We start from the raw sequence: 7,500 nt of genomic DNA, 5'->3' as shown, positions 1-7,500 counted from the left end.
TGCACAATAAACATGAAAGTCTCGTACTTGTTGCAGAGGGTAAAATGAACGATTCTCGTTGTCAATTAGACGTTTCTTTAGACAGAGCCATCTTCACTCAACTCGTGGGAATGTTATTGTTTGTGATTTGCGCAGGCTCGAAGTTTAGAATCTTTGGCGGTAAGAAATCGTGAAATAGATAAACAGAGGCAGAGCTGGCATTACTTTTTCTTTAAATTCAATGCTTGTATATTTGAGAGATTGGCGCTGTAGGCTGTGTGTGTTTGAAACACTTATGAGCCTAATTATCTTGAAGTAGGCTAGTTAAATCAACACTGCAATTTTTCCCACTGATGCATGATATGGCAGCTATCAGACATCAGGTATGAAATACTATGGTTAGCCTGGGTGTTTTCAAATACTTCTATAGTTTGTGTCGCAGCCTATCACCTGTCTGAGAAGATTTTTTTATGGATATGGATAATAGGCTATGTTCTTAGTTTCTATGCCAGTGTATAAAATTCAATTGAATTGAACTGAATTTTACTCTGATTTTATCAAATATTGTTGGATACAATTATTTTGCGGCGTCTTATTTTATGCGGCCCCTGAAAACCCAGTGATTTTTCCATCCGGCCCTCTTGGTACTGAAGTTGAATAGCCCTGCCCTAGACCAACGAGCCGCTGAGTGCTGCAATGGGTTTTATTTTGTGTGGACCCCTTGCATTCCTGAGTAAGTCAAAAAAGTTTTCCAGAATGGGCTCTTTTCCTGCAATGGCTAACAACAGAGGGTGGTCGTCGTTTATTTCGTTAGAGTGGATTTTTTTCTGTAAAGTCTGGCATTTCTTTGTGAAAGAAGGGCTCGTCCGGGAGTTGAACCCGGGACCTCTCGCACCCGAAGCGAGAATCATACCCCTAGACCAACGAGCCTGGGCCAAGGATGCCATTTATTCAGCGCCTTTCCTCACACCAACGTTTTAGAGTGGTCTGCAGAAAAGACGGTCATTTCAGCTGCGTTCCACTGTGCATCAACATTTCCGAAAGTAAGTCCTGGGTAACTAAGTGCAGCAGTTGACCGGTGGCCGGTAGAACCAAACGATGCAGAGTTTCACAGAATAAAGGGCTCGTCCGGGATTTGAACCCGGGACCTCTCGCAACCTAAGCGAGAATCATACCCCTAGACCAACGAGCCAGCTTGCTCAAATGCTTATGTCGAGCATCTTGTGCATCAATATTTAGCTGAAAGGAAAGGTAGCTGTGGTGGTGTTGAGCTGCAGCTAAGCTATGCTGTACATCAAAGATGAGACAGTGCTCACACAATCTCATGATACTGACAAAAGCTTGCTTGGCGACGGGCTCGTCCGGGATTTGAACCCGGGACCTCTCGCACCCTAAGCGAGAATCATACCCCTAGACCAACGAGCCCCGACAGAGTTTGACTTCAGCTGAAAAAAAAAAACGTGCAATTTTCTCCACCACTGACGGGACTTGAAAAAGGACACATTTCAAAAGAGTTTACCTGTCTAGCTTACGGGCTCGTCTGGGATTTGAACCCGGGACCTCTCGCACCCAAAGCGAGAATCATACCCCTAGACCAACGAGCCGCAATTGAACAGTTTTGTGGGGTGAAAAGGAACATCCAACCGAGGCTAATTCTCTACAGGACACAAGCGTTTGGCGGTGAGGCCCACAATAAATTGGGGAGAAAGCACAAACGGGCTCGTCCGGGATTTGAACCCGGGACCTCTCGCACCCAAAGCGAGAATCATACCCCTAGACCAACGAGCCGCTGAGTGTTGCAATGGGTTTTATTTTGTGTGGACCCCTTGCATTCCTGAGTAAGTCAAAAAAGTTTTCCAGAATGGGCTCTTTTCCTGCAATGGCTAACAACAGAGGGTGGTCGTCGTTTATTTCGTTAGAGTGGATTTTTTTCTGTAAAGTCTGGCATTTCTTTGTGAAAGAAGGGCTCGTCCGGGAGTTGAACCCGGGACCTCTCGCACCCGAAGCGAGAATCATACCCCTAGACCAACGAGCCTGGGCCAAGGATGCCATTTATTCAGCGCCTTTCCTCACACCAACGTTTTAGAGTGGTCTGCAGAAAATACGGTCATTTCAGCTGCGTTCCACTGTGCATCAACATTTCCGAAAGTAAGTCCTGGGTAACTAAGTGCAGCAGTTGACCGGTGGCCGGTAGAACCAAACAATGCAGAGTTTCACAGAATAAAGGGCTCGTCCGGGATTTGTACCCGGGACCTCTCGCACCCTAAGCGAGAATCATACCCCTAGACCAACGAGCCAGCTTGCTCAAATGCTTATGTCGAGCATCTTGTGCATCAATATTTAGCTGAAAGGAAAGGTAGCTGTGGTGGTGTTGAGCTGCAGCTAAGCTATGCTGTACATCAAAGGTGAGACAGTGCTCACACAATCTCATGATACTGACAAAAGCTTGCTTGGCGACGGGCTCGTCCGGGATTTGAACCCGGGACCTCTCGCACCCTAAGCGAGAATCATACCCCTAGACCAACGAGCCCCGACAGAGTGTGACTTCAGCTGAAAAAAAAAACCGTGCAATTTTCTCCACCACTGACGGGACTTGAAAAAGGACACATTTCAAAAGAGTTTACCTGTCTAGCTTACGGGCTCGTCCGGGATTTGAACCCGGGACCTCTCGCACCCAAAGCGAGAATCATACCCCTAGACCAACGAGCCGCAATTGACCAGTTTTGTGGGGTGAAAAGGAACATCCAACCGAGGCTAATTCTCTACAGGACACAAGCGTTTGGCGGTGAGGCCCACAATAAATTGGGGAGAAAGCACAAACGGGCTCGTCCGGGATTTGAACCCGGGACCTCTCGCACCCAAAGCGAGAATCATACCCCTAGACCAACGAGCCGCTGAGTGCTGCAATGGGTTTTATTTTGTGTGGACCCCTTGCATTCCTGAGTAAGTCAAAAAAGTTTTCCAGAATGGGCTCTTTTCCTGCAATGGCTAACAACAGAGGGTGGTCGTCGTTTATTTCGTTAGAGTGGATTTTTTTCTGTAAAGTCTGGCATTTCTTTGTGAAAGGAGGGCTCGTCCGGGAGTTGAACCCGGGACCTCTCGCACCCGAAGCGAGAATCATACCCCTAGACCAACGAGCCTGGGCCAAGGATGCCATTTATTCAGCGCCTTTCCTCACACCAACGTTTTAGAGTGGTCTGCAGAAAAGACGGTCATTTCAGCTGCGTTCCACTGTGCATCAACATTTCCGAAAGTAAGTCCTGGGTAACTAAGTGCAGCAGTTGACCGGTGGCCGGTAGAACCAAACGATGCAGAGTTTCACAGAATAAAGGGCTCGTCCGGGATTTGAACCCGGGACCTCTCGCACCCTAAGCGAGAATCATACCCCTAGACCAACGAGCCAGCTTGCTCAAATGCTTATGTCGAGCATCTTGTGCATCAATATTTAGCTGAAAGGAAAGGTAGCTGTGGTGGTGTTGAGCTGCAGCTAAGCTATGCTGTACATCAAAGGTGAGACAGTGCTCACACAATCTCATGATACTGACAAAAGCTTGCTTGGCGACGGGCTCGTCCGGGATTTGAACCCGGGACCTCTCGCACCCTAAGCGAGAATCATACCCCTAGACCAACGAGCCCCGACAGAGTTTGACTTCAGCTGAAAAAAAAAAAACGTGCAATTTTCTCCACCACTGACGGGACTTGAAAAAGGACACATTTCAAAAGAGTTTACCTGTCTAGCTTACGGGCTCGTCCGGGATTTGAACCCGGGACCTCTCGCACCCAAAGCGAGAATCATACCCCTAGACCAACGAGCCGCAATTGAACAGTTTTGTGGGGTGAAAAGGAACATCCAACCGAGGCTAATTCTCTACAGGACACAAGCGTTTGGCGGTGAGGCCCACAATAAATTGGGGAGAAAGCACAAACGGGCTCGTCCGGGATTTGAACCCGGGACCTCTCGCACCCAAAGCGAGAATCATACCCCTAGACCAACAAGCCGCTGAGTGTTGCAATGGGTTTTATTTTGTGTGGACCCCTTGCATTCCTGAGTAAGTCAAAAAAGTTTTCCAGAATGGGCTCTTTTCCTGCAATGGCTAACAACAGAGGGTGGTCGTCGTTTATTTCGTTAGAGTGGATTTTTTTCTGTAAAGTCTGGCATTTCTTTGTGAAAGAAGGGCTCGTCCGGGAGTTGAACCCGGGACCTCTCGCACCCGAAGCGAGAATCATACCCCTAGACCAACGAGCCTGGGCCAAGGATGCCATTTATTCAGCGCCTTTCCTCACACCAACGTTTTAGAGTGGTCTGCAGAAAATACGGTCATTTCAGCTGCGTTCCACTGTGCATCAACATTTCCGAAAGTAAGTCCTGGGTAACTAAGTGCAGCAGTTGACCGGTGGCCGGTAGAACCAAACAATGCAGAGTTTCACAGAATAAAGGGCTCGTCCGGGATTTGTACCCGGGACCTCTCGCACCCTAAGCGAGAATCATACCCCTAGACCAACGAGCCAGCTTGCTCAAATGCTTATGTCGAGCATCTTGTGCATCAATATTTAGCTGAAAGGAAAGGTAGCTGTGGTGGTGTTGAGCTGCAGCTAAGCTATGCTGTACATCAAAGGTGAGACAGTGCTCACACAATCTCATGATACTGACAAAAGCTTGCTTGGCGACGGGCTCGTCCGGGATTTGAACCCGGGACCTCTCGCACCCTAAGCGAGAATCATACCCCTAGACCAACGAGCCCCGACAGAGTGTGACTTCAGCTGAAAAAAAAAAAACGTGCAATTTTCTCCACCACTGACGGGACTTGAAAAAGGACACATTTCAAAAGAGTTTACCTGTCTAGCTTACGGGCTCGTCCGGGATTTGAACCCGGGACCTCTCGCACCCAAAGCGAGAATCATACCCCTAGACCAACGAGCCGCAATTGAACAGTTTTGTGGGGTGAAAAGGAACATCCAACCGAGGCTAATTCTCTACAGGACACAAGCGTTTGGCGGTGAGGCCCACAATAAATTGGGGAGAAAGCACAAACGGGCTCGTCCGGGATTTGAACCCGGGACCTCTCGCACCCAAAGCGAGAATCATACCCCTAGACCAACGAGCCGCTGAGTGCTGCAATGGGTTTTATTTTGTGTGGACCCCTTGCATTCCTGAGTAAGTCAAAAAAGTTTTCCAGAATGGGCTCTTTTCCTGCAATGGCTAACAACAGAGGGTGGTCGTCGTTTATTTCGTTAGAGTGGATTTTTTTCTGTAAAGTCTGGCATCTCTTTGTGAAAGAAGGGCTCGTCTGGGAGTTGAACCCGGGACCTCTCGCACCCGAAGCGAGAATCATACCCCTAGACCAACGAGCCTGGGCCAAGGATGCCATTTATTCAGCGCCTTTCCTCACACCAACGTTTTAGAGTGGTCTGCAGAAAAGACGGTCATTTCAGCTGCATTCCACTGTGCATCAACATTTCCGAAAGTAAGTCCTGGGTAACTAAGTGCAGCAGTTGACCGGTGGCCGGTAGAACCAAACGATGCAGAGTTTCACAGAATAAAGGGCTCGTCCGGGATTTGAACCCGGGACCTCTCGCACCCTAAGCGAGAATCATACCCCTACACCAACGAGCCAGCTTGCTCAAATGCTTATGTCGAGCATCTTGTGCATCAATATTTAGCTGAAAGGAAAGGTAGCTGTGGTGGTGTTGAGCTGCAGCTAAGCTATGCTGTACATCAAAGGTGAGACAGTGCTCACACAATCTCATGATACTGACAAAAGCATGCTTGGCGACGGGCTCGTCCGGGATTTGAACCCGGGACCTCTCGCACCCTAAGCGAGAATCATACCCCTAGACCAACGAGCCCCGACAGAGTGTGACTTCAGCTGAAAAAAAAAACCGTGCAATTTTCTCCACCACTGACGGGACTTGAAAAAGGACACATTTCAAAAGAGTTTACCTGTCTAGCTTACGGGCTCGTCCGGGATTTGAACCCGGGACCTCTCGCACCCAAAGCGAGAATCATACCCCTAGACCAACGAGCCGCAATTGAACAGTTTTGTGGGGTGAAAAGGAACATCCAACCGAGGCTAATTCTCTACAGGACACAAGCGTTTGGCGGTGAGGCCCACAATAAATTGGGGAGAAAGCACAAACGGGCTCGTCCGGGATTTGAACCCGGGACCTCTCGCACCCAAAGCGAGAATCATACCCCTAGACCAACGAGCCGCTGAGTGCTGCAATGGGTTTTATTTTGTGTGGACCCCTTGCATTCCTGAGTAAGTCAAAAAAGTTTTCCAGAATGGGCTCTTTTCCTGCAATGGCTAACAACAGAGGGTGGTCGTCGTTTATTTCGTTAGAGTGGATTTTTTTCTGTAAAGTCTGGCATTTCTTTGTGAAAAAAGGGCTCGTCCGGGAGTTGAACCCGGGACCTCTCGCACCCGAAGCGAGAATCATACCCCTAGACCAACGAGCCTGGGCCAAGGATGCCATTTATTCAGCGCCTTTCCTCACACCAACGTTTTAGAGTGGTCTGCAGAAAAGACGGTCATTTCAGCTGCGTTCCACTGTGCATCAACATTTCCGAAAGTAAGTCCTGGGTAACTAAGTGCAGCAGTTGACCGGTGGCCGGTAGAACCAAACGATGCAGAGTTTCACAGAATAAAGGGCTCGTCCGGGATTTGAACCCGGGACCTCTCGCACCCTAAGCGAGAATCATACCCCTAGACCAACGAGCCAGCTTGCTCAAATGCTTATGTCGAGCATCTTGTGCATCAATATTTAGCTGAAAGGAAAGGTAGCTGTGGTGGTGTTGAGCTGCAGCTAAGCTATGCTGTACATCAAAGGTGAGACAGTGCTCACACAATGTCATGATACTGACAAAAGCTTGCTTGGCGACGGGCTCGTCCGGGATTTGAACCCGGGACCTCTCGCACCCTAAGCGAGAATCATACCCCTAGACCAACGAGCCCCGACAGAGTTTGACTTCAGCTGAAAACAAAAACCGTGCAATTTTCTCCACCACTGACGGGACTTGAAAAAGGACACATTTCAAAAGAGTTTACCTGTCTAGCTTACGGGCTCGTCCGGGATTTGAACCCGGGACCTCTCGCACCCAAAGCGAGAATCATACCCCTAGACCAACGAGCCGCAATTGAACAGTTTTGTGGGGTGAAAAGGAACATCCAACCGAGGCTAATTCTCTACAGGACACAAGCGTTTGGCGGTGAGGCCCACAATAAATTGGGGAGAAAGCACAAACGGGCTCGTCCGGGATTTGAACCCGGGACCTCTCGCACCCAAAGCGAGAATCATACCCCTAGACCAACGAGCCGCAATTGAACAGTTTTGTGGGGTGAAAAGGAACATCCAACCGAGGCTAATTCTCTACAGGACACAAGCGTTTGGCGGTGAGGCCCACAATAAATTGGGGAGAAAGCACAAACGGGCTCGTCCGGGATTTGAACCAGGGACCTCTCGCACCCAAAGCGAGAATCATACCCCTAGACCAACGAGCCGCTGAGTGTTGCAATGGGTTTT

General features: G+C 49.0%; 24 non-coding genes across 24 annotated transcripts; all 24 read right to left on the bottom strand.

The window, feature by feature from the left end:
- Positions 1-837: 837 nt before the first annotated feature.
- trnap-cgg (transfer RNA proline (anticodon CGG)) lies at positions 838-909 on the bottom strand. The gene has a single exon. It is a non-coding gene; the product is annotated as a tRNA-Pro (tRNA).
- Positions 910-1,332: 423 nt separating this feature from the next.
- On the bottom strand, positions 1,333-1,404 carry trnap-agg (transfer RNA proline (anticodon AGG)). Its single transcript has one exon. It is a non-coding gene; the product is annotated as a tRNA-Pro (tRNA).
- A 291-nt stretch (positions 1,405-1,695) lies between these two features.
- trnap-ugg (transfer RNA proline (anticodon UGG)) lies at positions 1,696-1,767 on the bottom strand. Its single transcript has one exon. It is a non-coding gene; the product is annotated as a tRNA-Pro (tRNA).
- A 175-nt stretch (positions 1,768-1,942) lies between these two features.
- On the bottom strand, positions 1,943-2,014 carry trnap-cgg (transfer RNA proline (anticodon CGG)). The gene has a single exon. It is a non-coding gene; the product is annotated as a tRNA-Pro (tRNA).
- Positions 2,015-2,437: 423 nt separating this feature from the next.
- Positions 2,438-2,509, bottom strand: trnap-agg (transfer RNA proline (anticodon AGG)). The gene has a single exon. It is a non-coding gene; the product is annotated as a tRNA-Pro (tRNA).
- Positions 2,510-2,616: 107 nt separating this feature from the next.
- Positions 2,617-2,688, bottom strand: trnap-ugg (transfer RNA proline (anticodon UGG)). The gene has a single exon. It is a non-coding gene; the product is annotated as a tRNA-Pro (tRNA).
- Positions 2,689-2,800: 112 nt separating this feature from the next.
- On the bottom strand, positions 2,801-2,872 carry trnap-ugg (transfer RNA proline (anticodon UGG)). Its single transcript has one exon. It is a non-coding gene; the product is annotated as a tRNA-Pro (tRNA).
- Positions 2,873-3,047: 175 nt separating this feature from the next.
- Positions 3,048-3,119, bottom strand: trnap-cgg (transfer RNA proline (anticodon CGG)). The gene has a single exon. It is a non-coding gene; the product is annotated as a tRNA-Pro (tRNA).
- A 190-nt stretch (positions 3,120-3,309) lies between these two features.
- On the bottom strand, positions 3,310-3,381 carry trnap-agg (transfer RNA proline (anticodon AGG)). The gene has a single exon. It is a non-coding gene; the product is annotated as a tRNA-Pro (tRNA).
- Positions 3,382-3,542: 161 nt separating this feature from the next.
- trnap-agg (transfer RNA proline (anticodon AGG)) lies at positions 3,543-3,614 on the bottom strand. Its single transcript has one exon. It is a non-coding gene; the product is annotated as a tRNA-Pro (tRNA).
- A 108-nt stretch (positions 3,615-3,722) lies between these two features.
- Positions 3,723-3,794, bottom strand: trnap-ugg (transfer RNA proline (anticodon UGG)). Its single transcript has one exon. It is a non-coding gene; the product is annotated as a tRNA-Pro (tRNA).
- A 359-nt stretch (positions 3,795-4,153) lies between these two features.
- Positions 4,154-4,225, bottom strand: trnap-cgg (transfer RNA proline (anticodon CGG)). Its single transcript has one exon. It is a non-coding gene; the product is annotated as a tRNA-Pro (tRNA).
- Positions 4,226-4,648: 423 nt separating this feature from the next.
- trnap-agg (transfer RNA proline (anticodon AGG)) lies at positions 4,649-4,720 on the bottom strand. Its single transcript has one exon. It is a non-coding gene; the product is annotated as a tRNA-Pro (tRNA).
- Positions 4,721-4,828: 108 nt separating this feature from the next.
- Positions 4,829-4,900, bottom strand: trnap-ugg (transfer RNA proline (anticodon UGG)). Its single transcript has one exon. It is a non-coding gene; the product is annotated as a tRNA-Pro (tRNA).
- A 112-nt stretch (positions 4,901-5,012) lies between these two features.
- trnap-ugg (transfer RNA proline (anticodon UGG)) lies at positions 5,013-5,084 on the bottom strand. Its single transcript has one exon. It is a non-coding gene; the product is annotated as a tRNA-Pro (tRNA).
- A 175-nt stretch (positions 5,085-5,259) lies between these two features.
- Positions 5,260-5,331, bottom strand: trnap-cgg (transfer RNA proline (anticodon CGG)). Its single transcript has one exon. It is a non-coding gene; the product is annotated as a tRNA-Pro (tRNA).
- Positions 5,332-5,754: 423 nt separating this feature from the next.
- trnap-agg (transfer RNA proline (anticodon AGG)) lies at positions 5,755-5,826 on the bottom strand. Its single transcript has one exon. It is a non-coding gene; the product is annotated as a tRNA-Pro (tRNA).
- Positions 5,827-5,933: 107 nt separating this feature from the next.
- Positions 5,934-6,005, bottom strand: trnap-ugg (transfer RNA proline (anticodon UGG)). Its single transcript has one exon. It is a non-coding gene; the product is annotated as a tRNA-Pro (tRNA).
- A 112-nt stretch (positions 6,006-6,117) lies between these two features.
- On the bottom strand, positions 6,118-6,189 carry trnap-ugg (transfer RNA proline (anticodon UGG)). The gene has a single exon. It is a non-coding gene; the product is annotated as a tRNA-Pro (tRNA).
- A 175-nt stretch (positions 6,190-6,364) lies between these two features.
- On the bottom strand, positions 6,365-6,436 carry trnap-cgg (transfer RNA proline (anticodon CGG)). The gene has a single exon. It is a non-coding gene; the product is annotated as a tRNA-Pro (tRNA).
- A 190-nt stretch (positions 6,437-6,626) lies between these two features.
- trnap-agg (transfer RNA proline (anticodon AGG)) lies at positions 6,627-6,698 on the bottom strand. Its single transcript has one exon. It is a non-coding gene; the product is annotated as a tRNA-Pro (tRNA).
- A 161-nt stretch (positions 6,699-6,859) lies between these two features.
- trnap-agg (transfer RNA proline (anticodon AGG)) lies at positions 6,860-6,931 on the bottom strand. Its single transcript has one exon. It is a non-coding gene; the product is annotated as a tRNA-Pro (tRNA).
- A 107-nt stretch (positions 6,932-7,038) lies between these two features.
- trnap-ugg (transfer RNA proline (anticodon UGG)) lies at positions 7,039-7,110 on the bottom strand. Its single transcript has one exon. It is a non-coding gene; the product is annotated as a tRNA-Pro (tRNA).
- Positions 7,111-7,222: 112 nt separating this feature from the next.
- trnap-ugg (transfer RNA proline (anticodon UGG)) lies at positions 7,223-7,294 on the bottom strand. Its single transcript has one exon. It is a non-coding gene; the product is annotated as a tRNA-Pro (tRNA).
- Positions 7,295-7,500: the final 206 nt, after the last annotated feature.

The sequence above is a fragment of the Sardina pilchardus genome, chromosome 8, assembly GCF_963854185.1.
Source record: "Sardina pilchardus chromosome 8, fSarPil1.1, whole genome shotgun sequence".
Classification (NCBI taxonomy): Eukaryota; Metazoa; Chordata; class Actinopteri; order Clupeiformes; family Clupeidae; genus Sardina; species Sardina pilchardus.
Note: the sequence above shows the minus strand (reverse complement) of the source record. Positions and strands in the feature narration are given on the sequence as shown.